Raw genomic sequence first — 15,857 nt, forward strand, 5'->3', positions numbered from 1 at the left:
CCATAAAACTGGATAAAAGTGGAAAAAAGTGGAAAAAACTGGAAAGGTTTAGAAGCCATGGAGCAGAATTCGGTGGACGGCAGAGGGCCGGTGAAAGGTTTAGAAGCCATGGAGCAGAATTCGGTGGACGGCAGAGGGCCGGTGAAAGGTTTAGAAGCCATGGAGCAGAATTCGGTGGACGGCAGAGGGCCGGTGAAAGGTTTAGAAGCCATGGAGCAGAATTCGGTGGACGGCAGAGGGCCGTGAGTTGAGGAGTTGAGTTGATGAGTTGAGTTGATGAGTTGATGAGTTGAGTTGATGAGTTGAGTTGAGTTTTATCCAGTTTTATCCAGTTTTTTTCCACTTTTTTCCACTCCTTTTTCCACTTTTTTCCCCACCTTTTTCCCAAATTTTCCCACATTTTTCCACTTTTTCCACTTTTTCCAATTTCTTCCACGTTTTTCCACCTTTTCCTACCTTTTTCCACCATAAAACTGGATAAAAGTGGAAAAAACTGGAAAAAACTGGAAAGGTTTAGAAGCCATGGAGCAGAATTCGGTGGACGGCAGAGGGCCGGTGAAAGGTTTAGAAGCCATGGAGCAGAATTCGGTGGACGGCAGAGGGCCGGTGAAAGGTTTAGAAGCCATGGAGCAGAATTCGGTGGACGGCAGAGGGCCGGTGAAAGGTTTAGAAGCCATGGAGCAGAATTCGGTGGACGGCAGAGGGCCGGTGAAAGGTTTAGAAGCCATGGAGCAGAATTCGGTGGACGGCAGAGGGCCGGTGAAAGGTTTAGAAGCCATGGAGCAGAATTCGGTGGACGGCAGAGGGCCGGTGAAAGGTTTAGAAGCCATGGAGCAGAATTCGGTGGACGGCAGAGGGCCGGTGAAAGGTTTAGAAGCCATGGAGCAGAATTCGGTGGACGGCAGAGGGCCGTGAGTTGAGGAGTTGAGTTGATGAGTTGAGTTGATGAGTTGATGAGTTGAGTTGATGAGTTGATGAGTTGAGTTGAGTTTTATCCAGTTTTATCCAGTTTTTTCCACTTTTTTCCACTCCTTTTTCCACTTTTTTTCCCACCTTTTTCCCACATTTTCCCACATTTTTCCACTTTTTCCACTTTTTCCAATTTCTTCCACGTTTTTCCACCTTTTCCCACCTTTTTCCACCATAAAACTGGATAAAAGTGGAAAAAAGTGGAAAAAACTGGAAAGGTTTAGAAGCCATGGAGCAGAATTCGGTGGACGGCAGAGGGCCGGTGAAAGGTTTAGAAGCCATGGAGCAGAATTCGGTGGACGGCAGAGGGCCGGTGAAAGGTTTAGAAGCCATGGAGCAGAATTCGGTGGACGGCAGAGGGCCGGTGAAAGGTTTAGAAGCCATGGAGCAGAATTCGGTGGACGGCAGAGGGCCGGTGAAAGGTTTAGAAGCCATGGAGCAGAATTCGGTGGACGGCAGAGGGCCGGTGAAAGGTTTAGAAGCCATGGAGCAGAATTCGGTGGACGGCAGAGGGCCGGTGAAAGGTTTAGAAGCCATGGAGCAGAATTCGGTGGACGGCAGAGGGCCGGTGAAAGGTTTAGAAGCCATGGAGCAGAATTCGGTGGACGGCAGAGGGCCGGTGAAAGGTTTAGAAGCCATGGAGCAGAATTCGGTGGACGGCAGAGGGCCGTTGAAAGGTTTAGAAGCCATGGAGCAGAATTTGGTGGACGGCAGAGGGCCGGTGAAAGGTTTAGAAGCCATGGAGCAGAATTCGGTGGACGGCAGAGGGCCGGTGAAAGGTTTAGAAGCCATGGAGCAGAATTCGGTGGACGGCAGAGGGCCGGTGAAAGGTTTAGAAGCCATGGAGCAGAATTCGGTGGACGGCAGAGGGCCGTGAGTTGAGGAGTTGAGTTGATGAGTTGAGTTGATGAGTTGATGAGTTGAGTTGATGAGTTGATGAGTTGAGTTGAGTTTTATCCAGTTTTATCCACTTTTTTCCACTTTTTTCCACTCCTTTTTCCACTTTTTTCCCCACCTTTTTCCCAAATTTTCCCACATTTTTCCACTTTTTCCACTTTTTCCAATTTCTTCCACGTTTTTCCACCTTTTCCTACCTTTTTCCACCATAAAACTGGATAAAAGTGGAAAAAAGTGGAAAAAACTGGAAAGGTTTAGAAGCCATGGAGCAGAATTCGGTGGACGGCAGAGGGCCGGTGAAAGGTTTAGAAGCCATGGAGCAGAATTCGGTGGACGGCAGAGGGCCGGTGAAAGGTTTAGAAGCCATGGAGCAGAATTCGGTGGACGGCAGAGGGCCGGTGAAAGGTTTAGAAGCCATGGAGCAGAATTCGGTGGACGGCAGAGGGCCGGTGAAAGGTTTAGAAGCCATGGAGCAGAATTCGGTGGACGGCAGAGGGCCGGTGAAAGGTTTAGAAGCCATGGAGCAGAATTCGGTGGACGGCAGAGGGCCGGTGAAAGGTTTAGAAGCCATGGAGCAGAATTCGGTGGACGGCAGAGGGCCGGTGAAAGGTTTAGAAGCCATGGAGCAGAATTCGGTGGACGGCAGAGGGCCGGTGAAAGGTTTAGAAGCCATGGAGCAGAATTCGGTGGACGGCAGAGGGCCGGTGAAAGGTTTAGAAGCCATGGAGCAGAATTCGGTGGACGGCAGAGGGCCGGTGAAAGGTTTAGAAGCCATGGAGCAGAATTCGGTGGACGGCAGAGGGCCGTGAGTTGAGGAGTTGAGTTGATGAGTTGAGTTGATGAGTTGATGAGTTGAGTTGATGAGTTGATGAGTTGAGTTGAGTTTTATCCAGTTTTATCCAGTTTTTTCCACTTTTTTCCACTCCTTTTTCCACTTTTTTTCCCACCTTTTTCCCACATTTTCCCACATTTTTCCACTTTTTCCACTTTTTCCAATTTCTTCCACGTTTTTCCACCTTTTCCCACCTTTTTCCACCATAAAACTGGATAAAAGTGGAAAAAAGTGGAAAAAACTGGAAAGGTTTAGAAGCCATGGAGCAGAATTCGGTGGACGGCAGAGGGCCGGTGAAAGGTTTAGAAGCCATGGAGCAGAATTCGGTGGACGGCAGAGGGCCGGTGAAAGGTTTAGAAGCCATGGAGCAGAATTCGGTGGACGGCAGAGGGCCGGTGAAAGGTTTAGAAGCCATGGAGCAGAATTCGGTGGACGGCAGAGGGCCGGTGAAAGGTTTAGAAGCCATGGAGCAGAATTCGGTGGACGGCAGAGGGCCGGTGAAAGGTTTAGAAGCCATGGAGCAGAATTCGGTGGACGGCAGAGGGCCGGTGAAAGGTTTAGAAGCCATGGAGCAGAATTCGGTGGACGGCAGAGGGCCGGTGAAAGGTTTAGAAGCCATGGAGCAGAATTCGGTGGACGGCAGAGGGCCGGTGAAAGGTTTAGAAGCCATGGAGCAGAATTCGGTGGACGGCAGAGGGCCGTTGAAAGGTTTAGAAGCCATGGAGCAGAATTTGGTGGACGGCAGAGGGCCGGTGAAAGGTTTAGAAGCCATGGAGCAGAATTCGGTGGACGGCAGAGGGCCGGTGAAAGGTTTAGAAGCCATGGAGCAGAATTCGGTGGACGGCAGAGGGCCGGTGAAAGGTTTAGAAGCCATGGAGCAGAATTCGGTGGACGGCAGAGGGCCGTGAGTTGAGGAGTTGAGTTGATGAGTTGAGTTGATGAGTTGATGAGTTGAGTTGATGAGTTGATGAGTTGAGTTGAGTTTTATCCAGTTTTATCCAGTTTTTTCCACTTTTTTCCACTCCTTTTTCCACTTTTTTCCCCACCTTTTTCCCAAATTTTCCCACATTTTTCCACTTTTTCCACTTTTTCCAATTTCTTCCACGTTTTTCCACCTTTTCCTACCTTTTTCCACCATAAAACTGGATAAAAGTGGAAAAAAGTGGAAAAAACTGGAAAGGTTTAGAAGCCATGGAGCAGAATTCGGTGGACGGCAGAGGGCCGGTGAAAGGTTTAGAAGCCATGGAGCAGAATTCGGTGGACGGCAGAGGGCCGGTGAAAGGTTTAGAAGCCATGGAGCAGAATTCGGTGGACGGCAGAGGGCCGGTGAAAGGTTTAGAAGCCATGGAGCAGAATTCGGTGGACGGCTGAGGGCCGGTGAAAGGTTTAGAAGCCATGGAGCAGAATTCGGTGGACGGCAGAGGGCCGGTGAAAGGTTTAGAAGCCATGGAGCAGAATTCGGTGGACGGCAGAGGGCCGGTGAAAGGTTTAGAAGCCATGGAGCAGAATTCGGTGGACGGCAGAGGGCCGGTGAAAGGTTTAGAAGCCATGGAGCAGAATTCGGTGGACGGCAGAGGGCCGGTGAAAGGTTTAGAAGCCATGGAGCAGAATTCGGTGGACGGCAGAGGGCCGGTGAAAGGTTTAGAAGCCATGGAGCAGAATTCGGTGGACGGCAGAGGGCCGTGAGTTGAGGAGTTGAGTTGATGAGTTGAGTTGATGAGTTGATGAGTTGAGTTGATGAGTTGATGAGTTGAGTTGAGTTTTATCCAGTTTTATCCAGTTTTTTCCACTTTTTTCCACTTTTTTTCTCACCTTTTTCCCACATTTTCCCACATTTTTCCACTTTTTCCACTTTTTCCAATTTCTTCCACGTTTTTCCACCTTTTCCTACCTTTTTCCACCATAAAACTGGATAAAAGTGGAAACAAGTGGAAAAAACTGGAAAGGTTTAGAAGCCATGGAGCAGAATTCGGTGGACGGCAGAGGGCCGGTGAAAGGTTTAGAAGCCATGGAGCAGAATTCGGTGGATGGCAGAGGGCCGGTGAAAGGTTTAGAAGCCATGGAGCAGAATTCGGTGGACGGCAGAGGGCCGGTGAAAGGTTTAGAAGCCATGGAGCAGAATTCGGTGGACGGCAGAGGGCCGGTGAAAGGTTTAGAAGCCATGGAGCAGAATTCGGTGGACGGCTGAGGGCCGGTGAAAGGTTTAGAAGCCATGGAGCAGAATTCGGTGGACGGCAGAGGGCCGGTGAAAGGTTTAGAAGCCATGGAGCAGAATTCGGTGGACGGCAGAGGGCCGGTGAAAGGTTTAGAAGCCATGGAGCAGAATTCGGTGGACGGCAGAGGGCCGGTGAAAGGTTTAGAAGCCATGGAGCAGAATTCGGTGGACGGCAGAGGGCCGGTGAAAGGTTTAGAAGCCATGGAGCAGAATTCGGTGGACGGCAGAGGGCCGGTGAAAGGTTTAGAAGCCATGGAGCAGAATTCGGTGGACGGCAGAGGGCCGTGAGTTGAGGAGTTGAGTTGATGAGTTGAGTTGATGAGTTGATGAGTTGAGTTGATGAGTTGATGAGTTGAGTTGAGTTTTATCCAGTTTTATCCAGTTTTTTCCACTTTTTTCCACTCCTTTTTCCACTTTTTCCCCACCTTTTTCCCACATTTTCCCACATTTTTCCACTTTTTCCACTTTTTCCAATTTCTTCCACGTTTTTCCACCTTTTCCCACCTTTTTCCACCATAAAACTGGATAAAAGTGGAAAAAAGTGGAAAAAACTGGAAAGGTTTAGAAGCCATGGAGCAGAATTCGGTGGACGGCAGAGGGCCGGTGAAAGGTTTAGAAGCCATGGAGCAGAATTCGGTGGATGGCAGAGGGCCGGTGAAAGGTTTAGAAGCCATGGAGCAGAATTCGGTGGACGGCAGAGGGCCGGTGAAAGGTTTAGAAGCCATGGAGCAGAATTCGGTGGACGGCAGAGGGCCGGTGAAAGGTTTAGAAGCCATGGAGCAGAATTCGGTGGACGGCAGAGGGCCGGTGAAAGGTTTAGAAGCCATGGAGCAGAATTCGGTGGACGGCAGAGGGCCGGTGAAAGGTTTAGAAGCCATGGAGCAGAATTCGGTGGACGGCAGAGGGCCGGTGAAAGGTTTAGAAGCCATGGAGCAGAATTCGGTGGACGGCAGAGGGCCGGTGAAAGGTTTAGAAGCCATGGAGCAGAATTCGGTGGACGGCAGAGGGCCGGTGAAAGGTTTAGAAGCCATGGAGCAGAATTCGGTGGACGGCAGAGCGCCGGTGAAAGGTTTAGAAGCCATGGAGCAGAATTCGGTGGACGGCAGAGGGCCGGTGAAAGGTCTAGAAGCCATGGAGCAGAATTCGGTGGACGGCAGAGGGCCGGTGAAAGGTTTAGAAGCCATGGAGCAGAATTCGGTGGACGGCAGAGGGCCGGTGAAAGGTTTAGAAGCCATGGAGCAGAATTCGGTGGACGGCAGAGGGCCGGTGAAAGGTTTAGAAGCCATGGAGCAGAATTCGGTGGACGGCAGAGGGCCGGTGAAAGGTTTAGAAGCCATGGAGCAGAATTCGGTGGACGGCAGAGGGCCGGTGAAAGGTTTAGAAGCCATGGAGCAGAATTCGGTGGACGGCAGAGGGCCGGTGAAAGGTTTAGAAGCCATGGAGCAGAATTCGGTGGACGGCAGAGGGCTGGTGAAAGGTTTAGAAGCCATGGAGCAGAATTCGGTGGACGGCAGAGGGCCGTGAGTTGAGGAGTTGAGTTGATGAGTTGAGTTGATGAGTTGATGAGTTGAGTTGATGAGTTGAGTTGAGTTTTATCCAGTTTTATCCAGTTTTTTCCACTTTTTTCCACTCATTTTTCCACCTTTTTTCCCACCTTTTTCCCACATTTTCCCACATTTTTCCACTTTTTCCACTTTTTCCAATTTCTTCCACGTTTTTCCACCTTTTCCCACCTTTTTCCACCATAAAACTGGATAAAAGTGGAACAAAGTGGAAAAAACTGGAAAGGTTTAGAAGCCATGGAGCAGAATTCGGTGGACGGCAGAGGGCCGGTGAAAGGTTTAGAAGTCATGGAGCAGAATTCGGTGGACGGCAGAGGGCCGGTGAAAGGTTTAGAAGCCATGGAGCAGAATTCGGTGGACGGCAGAGGGCCGGTGAAAGGTTTAGAAGCCATGGAGCAGAATTCGGTGGACGGCAGAGGGCCGGTGAAAGGTTTAGAAGCCATGGAGCAGAATTCGGTGGACGGCAGAGGGCCGTGAGTTGAGGAGTTGAGTTGATGAGTTGAGTTGATGAGTTGATGAGTTGAGTTGAGTTTTATCCAGTTTTATCCAGTTTTTTCCACTTTTTTCCACTCCTTTTTCCACTTTTTTTCCCACCTTTTTCCCACATCTTCCCACATTTTTCCACTTTTTCCAATTTCTTCCACGTTTTTCCACCTTTTCCCACCTTTTTCCACCATAAAACTGGATAAAAGTGGAAAAAAGTGGAAAAAACTGGAAAGGTTTAGAAGCCATGGAGCAGAATTCGGTGGACGGCAGAGGGCCGGTGAAAGGTTTAGAAGCCATGGAGCAGAATTCGGTGGACGGCAGAGGGCCGGTGAAAGGTTTAGAAGCCATGGAGCAGAATTCGGTGGACGGCAGAGGGCCGGTGAAAGGTTTAGAAGCCATGGAGCAGAATTCGGTGGACGGCAGAGGGCCGTGAGTTGAGGAGTTGAGTTGATGAGTTGAGTTGATGAGTTGATGAGTTGAGTTGATGAGTTGAGTTGAGTTTTATCCAGTTTTATCCAGTTTTTTTCCACTTTTTTCCACTCCTTTTTCCACTTTTTTCCCCACTTTTTCCCCAAATTTTCCCAAATTTTTCCACTTTTTCCACTTTTTCCAATTTCTTCCACGTTTTTCCACCTTTTCCTACCTTTTTCCACCATAAAACTGGATAAAAGTGGAAAAAAGTGGAAAAAACTGGAAAGGTTTAGAAGCCATGGAGCAGAATTCGGTGGACGGCAGAGGGCCGGTGAAAGGTTTAGAAGCCATGGAGCAGAATTCGGTGGACGGCAGAGGGCCGGTGAAAGGTTTAGAAGCCATGGAGCAGAATTCGGTGGACGGCAGAGGGCCGGTGAAAGGTTTAGAAGCCATGGAGCAGAATTCGGTGGACGGCAGAGGGCCGGTGAAAGGTTTAGAAGCCATGGAGCAGAATTCGGTGGACGGCAGAGGGCCGGTGAAAGGTTTAGAAGCCATGGAGCAGAATTCGGTGGACGGCAGAGGGCCGGTGAAAGGTTTAGAAGCCATGGAGCAGAATTCGGTGGACGGCAGAGGGCCGGTGAAAGGTTTAGAAGCCATGGAGCAGAATTCGGTGGACGGCAGAGGGCCGGTGAAAGGTTTAGAAGCCATGGAGCAGAATTCGGTGGACGGCAGAGGGCCGTTGAAAGGTTTAGAAGCCATGGAGCAGAATTTGGTGGACGGCAGAGGGCCGGTGAAAGGTTTAGAAGCCATGGAGCAGAATTCGGTGGACGGCAGAGGGCCGGTGAAAGGTTTAGAAGCCATGGAGCAGAATTCGGTGGACGGCAGAGGGCCGTGAGTTGAGGAGTTGAGTTGATGAGTTGAGTTGATGAGTTGATGAGTTGAGTTGATGAGTTGATGAGTTGAGTTGAGTTTTATCCAGTTTTATCCAGTTTTTTCCACTTTTTTCCACTCCTTTTTCCACTTTTTTCCCCACCTTTTTCCCAAATTTTCCCACATTTTTCCACTTTTTCCACTTTTTCCAATTTCTTCCACGTTTTTCCACCTTTTCCTACCTTTTTCCACCATAAAACTGGATAAAAGTGGAAAAAAGTGGAAAAAACTGGAAAGGTTTAGAAGCCATGGAGCAGAATTCGGTGGACGGCAGAGGGCCGGTGAAAGGTTTAGAAGCCATGGAGCAGAATTCGGTGGACGGCAGAGGGCCGGTGAAAGGTTTAGAAGCCATGGAGCAGAATTCGGTGGACGGCAGAGGGCCGGTGAAAGGTTTAGAAGCCATGGAGCAGAATTCGGTGGACGGCAGAGGGCCGGTGAAAGGTTTAGAAGCCATGGAGCAGAATTCGGTGGACGGCAGAGCGCCGGTGAAAGGTTTAGAAGCCATGGAGCAGAATTCGGTGGACGGCAGAGGGCCGGTGAAAGGTCTAGAAGCCATGGAGCAGAATTCGGTGGACGGCAGAGGGCCGGTGAAAGGTTTAGAAGCCATGGAGCAGAATTCGGTGGACGGCAGAGGGCCGGTGAAAGGTTTAGAAGCCATGGAGCAGAATTCGGTGGACGGCAGAGGGCCGGTGAAAGGTTTAGAAGCCATGGAGCAGAATTCGGTGGACGGCAGAGGGCCGGTGAAAGGTTTAGAAGCCATGGAGCAGAATTCGGTGGACGGCAGAGGGCCGGTGAAAGGTTTAGAAGCCATGGAGCAGAATTCGGTGGACGGCAGAGGGCCGGTGAAAGGTTTAGAAGCCATGGAGCAGAATTCGGTGGACGGCAGAGGGCCGGTGAAAGGTTTAGAAGCCATGGAGCAGAATTCGGTGGACGGCAGAGGGCCGTGAGTTGAGGAGTTGAGTTGATGAGTTGAGTTGATGAGTTGATGAGTTGAGTTGATGAGTTGAGTTGAGTTTTATCCAGTTTTATCCAGTTTTTTCCACTTTTTTCCACTCATTTTTCCACCTTTTTTCCCACCTTTTTCCCACATTTTCCCACATTTTTCCACTTTTTCCACTTTTTCCAATTTCTTCCACGTTTTTCCACCTTTTCCCACCTTTTTCCACCATAAAACTGGATAAAAGTGGAACAAAGTGGAAAAAACTGGAAAGGTTTAGAAGCCATGGAGCAGAATTCGGTGGACGGCAGAGGGCCGGTGAAAGGTTTAGAAGTCATGGAGCAGAATTCGGTGGACGGCAGAGGGCCGGTGAAAGGTTTAGAAGCCATGGAGCAGAATTCGGTGGACGGCAGAGGGCCGGTGAAAGGTTTAGAAGCCATGGAGCAGAATTCGGTGGACGGCAGAGGGCCGGTGAAAGGTTTAGAAGCCATGGAGCAGAATTCGGTGGACGGCAGAGGGCCGTGAGTTGAGGAGTTGAGTTGATGAGTTGAGTTGATGAGTTGATGAGTTGAGTTGAGTTTTATCCAGTTTTATCCAGTTTTTTCCACTTTTTTCCACTCCTTTTTCCACTTTTTTTCCCACCTTTTTCCCACATCTTCCCACATTTTTCCACTTTTTCCAATTTCTTCCACGTTTTTCCACCTTTTCCCACCTTTTTCCACCATAAAACTGGATAAAAGTGGAAAAAAGTGGAAAAAACTGGAAAGGTTTAGAAGCCATGGAGCAGAATTCGGTGGACGGCAGAGGGCCGGTGAAAGGTTTAGAAGCCATGGAGCAGAATTCGGTGGACGGCAGAGGGCCGGTGAAAGGTTTAGAAGCCATGGAGCAGAATTCGGTGGACGGCAGAGGGCCGGTGAAAGGTTTAGAAGCCATGGAGCAGAATTCGGTGGACGGCAGAGGGCCGGTGAAAGGTTTAGAAGCCATGGAGCAGAATTCGGTGGACGGCAGAGGGCCGTGAGTTGAGGAGTTGAGTTGATGAGTTGAGTTGATGAGTTGATGAGTTGAGTTGAGTTTTATCCAGTTTTATCCAGTTTTTTCCACTTTTTTCCACTCCTTTTTCCACTTTTTTTCCCACCTTTTTCCCACATCTTCCCACATTTTTCCACTTTTTCCAATTTCTTCCACGTTTTTCCACCTTTTCCCACCTTTTTCCACCATAAAACTGGATAAAAGTGGAAAAAAGTGGAAAAAACTGGAAAGGTTTAGAAGCCATGGAGCAGAATTCGGTGGACGGCAGAGGGCCGGTGAAAGGTTTAGAAGCCATGGAGCAGAATTCGGTGGACGGCAGAGGGCCGGTGAAAGGTTTAGAAGCCATGGAGCAGAATTCGGTGGACGGCAGAGGGCCGGTGAAAGGTTTAGAAGCCATGGAGCAGAATTCGGTGGACGGCAGAGGGCCGTGAGTTGAGGAGTTGAGTTGATGAGTTGAGTTGATGAGTTGATGAGTTGAGTTGATGAGTTGAGTTGAGTTTTATCCAGTTTTATCCAGTTTTTTTCCACTTTTTTCCACTCCTTTTTCCACTTTTTTCCCCACCTTTTTCCCAAATTTTCCCAAATTTTTTCACTTTTTCCACTTTTTCCAATTTCTTCCACGTTTTTCCACCTTTTCCTACCTTTTTCCACCATAAAACTGGATAAAAGTGGAAAAAAGTGGAAAAAACTGGAAAGGTTTAGAAGCCATGGAGCAGAATTCGGTGGACGGCAGAGGGCCGGTGAAAGGTTTAGAAGCCATGGAGCAGAATTCGGTGGACGGCAGAGGGCCGGTGAAAGGTTTAGAAGCCATGGAGCAGAATTCGGTGGACGGCAGAGGGCCGGTGAAAGGTTTAGAAGCCATGGAGCAGAATTCGGTGGACGGCAGAGGGCCGGTGAAAGGTTTAGAAGCCATGGAGCAGAATTCGGTGGACGGCAGAGGGCCGGTGAAAGGTTTAGAAGCCATGGAGCAGAATTCGGTGGACGGCAGAGGGCTGGTGAAAGGTTTAGAAGCCATGGAGCAGAATTCGGTGGACGGCAGAGGGCCGGTGAAAGGTTTAGAAGCCATGGAGCAGAATTCGGTGGACGGCAGAGGGCCGGTGAAAGGTTTAGAAGCCATGGAGCAGAATTCGGTGGACGGCAGAGGGCCGTTGAAAGGTTTAGAAGCCATGGAGCAGAATTTGGTGGACGGCAGAGGGCCGGTGAAAGGTTTAGAAGCCATGGAGCAGAATTCGGTGGACGGCAGAGGGCCGGTGAAAGGTTTAGAAGCCATGGAGCAGAATTCGGTGGACGGCAGAGGGCCGTGAGTTGAGGAGTTGAGTTGATGAGTTGAGTTGATGAGTTGATGAGTTGAGTTGATGAGTTGATGAGTTGAGTTGAGTTTTATCCAGTTTTATCCAGTTTTTTCCACTTTTTTCCACTCCTTTTTCCACTTTTTTCCCCACCTTTTTCCCAAATTTTCCCACATTTTTCCACTTTTTCCACTTTTTCCAATTTCTTCCACGTTTTTCAACCTTTTCCTACCTTTTTCCACCATAAAACTGGATAAAAGTGGAAAAAAGTGGAAAAAACTGGAAAGGTTTAGAAGCCATGGAGCAGAATTCGGTGGACGGCAGAGGGCCGGTGAAAGGTTTAGAAGCCATGGAGCAGAATTCGGTGGACGGCAGAGGGCCGGTGAAAGGTTTAGAAGCCATGGAGCAGAATTCGGTGGACGGCAGAGGGCCGGTGAAAGGTTTAGAAGCCATGGAGCAGAATTCGGTGGACGGCAGAGGGCCGGTGAAAGGTTTAGAAGGCATGGAGCAGAATTCGGTGGACGGCTGAGGGCCGGTGAAAGGTTTAGAAGCCATGGAGCAGAATTCGGTGGACGGCAGAGGGCCGGTGAAAGGTTTAGAAGCCATGGAGCAGAATTCGGTGGACGGCAGAGGGCCGGTGAAAGGTTTAGAAGCCATGGAGCAGAATTCGGTGGACGGCAGAGGGCCGGTGAAAGGTTTAGAAGCCATGGAGCAGAATTCGGTGGACGGCAGAGGGCCGGTGAAAGGTTTAGAAGCCATGGAGCAGAATTCGGTGGACGGCAGAGGGCCGGTGAAAGGTTTAGAAGCCATGGAGCAGAATTCGGTGGACGGCAGAGGGCCGTGAGTTGAGGAGTTGAGTTGATGAGTTGATGAGTTGATGAGTTGAGTTGATGAGTTGATGAGTTGAGTTGAGTTTTATCCAGTTTTATCCAGTTTTTTCCAGTTTTTTCCACTCCTTTTTCCACTTTTTTTCCCACCTTTTTCCCACATTTTCCCACATTTTTCCACTTTTTCCACTTTTTCCAATTTCTTCCACGTTTTTCCACCTTTTCCCACTTTTTTCCACCATAAAACTGGATAAAAGTGGAAAAAAGTGGAAAAAACTGGAAAGGTTTAGAAGCCATGGAGCAGAATTCGGTGGACGGCAGAGGGCCGGTGAAAGGTTTAGAAGCCATGGAGCAGAATTCGGTGGATGGCAGAGGGCCGGTGAAAGGTTTAGAAGCCATGGAGCAGAATTCGGTGGACGGCAGAGGGCCGGTGAAAGGTTTAGAAGCCATGGAGCAGAATTCGGTGGACGGCAGAGGGCCGGTGAAAGGTTTAGAAGCCATGGAGCAGAATTCGGTGGACGGCAGAGGGCCGGTGAAAGGTTTAGAAGCCATGGAGCAGAATTCGGTGGACGGCAGAGGGCCGGTGAAAGGTTTAGAAGCCATGGAGCAGAATTCGGTGGACGGCAGAGGGCCGGTGAAAGGTTTAGAAGCCATGGAGCAGAATTCGGTGGACGGCAGAGGGCCGGTGAAAGGTTTAGAAGCCATGGAGCAGAATTCGGTGGACGGCAGAGGGCCGGTGAAAGGTTTAGAAGCCATGGAGCAGAATTCGGTGGACGGCAGAGGGCCGGTGAAAGGTTTAGAAGCCATGGAGCAGAATTCGGTGGACGGCAGAGGGCCGTGAGTTGAGGAGTTGAGTTGATGAGTTGAGTTGATGAGTTGATGAGTTGAGTTGATGAGTTGATGAGTTGAGTTGAGTTTTATCCAGTTTTATCCAGTTTTTTCCACTTTTTTCCACTCCTTTTTCCACTTTTTTCCCCACCTTTTTCCCAAATTTTCCCACATTTTTCCACTTTTTCCACTTTTTCCAATTTCTTCCACGTTTTTCCACCTTTTCCTACCTTTTTCCACCATAAAACTGGATAAAAGTGGAAAAAAGTGGAAAAAACTGGAAAGGTTTAGAAGCCATGGAGCAGAATTCGGTGGACGGCAGAGGGCCGGTGAAAGGTTTAGAAGCCATGGAGCAGAATTCGGTGGACGGCAGAGGGCCGGTGAAAGGTTTAGAAGCCATGGAGCAGAATTCGGTGGACGGCAGAGGGCCGGTGAAAGGTTTAGAAGCCATGGAGCAGAATTCGGTGGACGGCAGAGGGCCGGTGAAAGGTTTAGAAGCCATGGAGCAGAATTCGGTGGACGGCAGAGGGCCGGTGAAAGGTTTAGAAGCCATGGAGCAGAATTCGGTGGACGGCAGAGGGCCGGTGAAAGGTTTAGAAGCCATGGAGCAGAATTCGGTGGACGGCAGAGGGCCGGTGAAAGGTTTAGAAGCCATGGAGCAGAATTCGGTGGACGGCAGAGGGCCGTGAGTTGAGGAGTTGAGTTGATGAGTTGAGTTGATGAGTTGATGAGTTGAGTTGATGAGTTGATGAGTTGAGTTGAGTTTTATCCAGTTTTATCCATTTTTTTCCACTTTTTTCCACTCCTTTTTCCACTTTTTTTCCCACCTTTTTCCCACATTTCCCAAATTTTTCCACTTTTTCCACTTTTTCCAATTTCTTCCACGTTTTTCCACCTTTTCCCCATCTTTTTCCACCATAAAACTGGATAAAAGTGGAAAAAAGTGGAAAAAACTGGAAAGGTTTAGAAGCCATGGAGCAGAATTCGGTGGACGGCAGAGGGCCGGTGAAAGGTTTAGAAGCCATGGAGCAGAATTCGGTGGACGGCAGAGGGCCGGTGAAAGGTTTAGAAGCCATGGAGCAGAATTCGGTGGACGGCAGAGGGCCGGTGAAAGGTTTAGAAGCCATGGAGCAGAATTCGGTGGACGGCAGAGGGCCGGTGAAAGGTTTAGAAGCCATGGAGCAGAATTCGGTGGACGGCAGAGGGCCGGTGAAAGGTTTAGAAGCCATGGAGCAGAATTCGGTGGACGGCAGAGCGCCGGTGAAAGGTTTAGAAGCCATGGAGCAGAATTCGGTGGACGGCAGAGGGCCGGTGAAAGGTCTAGAAGCCATGGAGCAGAATTCGGTGGACGGCAGAGGGCCGGTGAAAGGTTTAGAAGCCATGGAGCAGAATTCGGTGGACGGCAGAGGGCCGGTGAAAGGTTTAGAAGCCATGGAGCAGAATTCGGTGGACGGCAGAGGGCCGGTGAAAGGTTTAGAAGCCATGGAGCAGAATTCGGTGGACGGCAGAGGGCCGGTGAAAGGTTTAGAAGCCATGGAGCAGAATTCGGTGGACGGCAGAGGGCCGGTGAAAGGTTTAGAAGCCATGGAGCAGAATTCGGTGGACGGCAGAGGGCCGGTGAAAGGTTTAGAAGCCATGGAGCAGAATTCGGTGGACGGCAGAGGGCTGGTGAAAGGTTTAGAAGCCATGGAGCAGAATTCGGTGGACGGCAGAGGGCCGTGAGTTGAGGAGTTGAGTTGATGAGTTGAGTTGATGAGTTGATGAGTTGAGTTGATGAGTTGATGAGTTGAGTTGAGTTTTATCCAGTTTTATCCAGTTTTTTCCACTTTTTTCCACTCCTTTTTCCACCTTTTTTCCCACCTTTTTCCCACATTTTCCCACATTTTTCCACTTTTTCCACTTTTTCCAATTTCTTCCACGTTTTTCCACCTTTTCCCACCTTTTTCCACCATAAAACTGGATAAAAGTGGAAAAAAGTGGAAAAAACTGGAAAGGTTTAGAAGCCATGGAGCAGAATTCGGTGGACGGCAGAGGGCCGGTGAAAGGTTTAGAAGTCATGGAGCAGAATTCGGTGGACGGCAGAGGGCCGGTGAAAGGTTTAGAAGCCATGGAGCAGAATTCGGTGGACGGCAGAGGGCCGGTGAAAGGTTTAGAAGCCATGGAGCAGAATTCGGTGGACGGCAGAGGGCCGGTGAAAGGTTTAGAAGCCATGGAGCAGAATTCGGTGGACGGCAGAGGGCCGTGAGTTGAGGAGTTGAGTTGATGAGTTGAGTTGATGAGTTGATGAGTTGAGTTGAGTTTTATCCAGTTTTATCCAGTTTTTTCCACTTTTTTCCACTCCTTTTTCCACTTTTTTCCCCACCTTTTTCCCAAATTTTCACAAATTTTTCCACTTTTTCCACTTTTTCCAATTTCTTCCACGTTTTTCCACCTTTTCCTACCTTTTTCCACCATAAAACTGGATAAAAGTGGAAAAAACTGGAAAAAACTGGAAAGGTTTAGAAGCCATGGAGCAGAATTCGGTGGACGGCAGAGGGCCGGTGAAAGGTTTAGAAGCCATTGAGCAGAATTCGGTGGACGGCAGAGGGCCGGTGAAAGGTTTAGAAGCCATGGAGCAGAATTCGGTGGACGGCAGAGGGCCGGTG

The sequence above is a fragment of the Notolepis coatsorum genome, assembly GCF_963971535.1.
Source record: "Notolepis coatsorum genome assembly, contig: SCAFFOLD_98, whole genome shotgun sequence".
Taxonomy (NCBI): Eukaryota; Metazoa; Chordata; class Actinopteri; order Aulopiformes; family Paralepididae; genus Notolepis; species Notolepis coatsorum.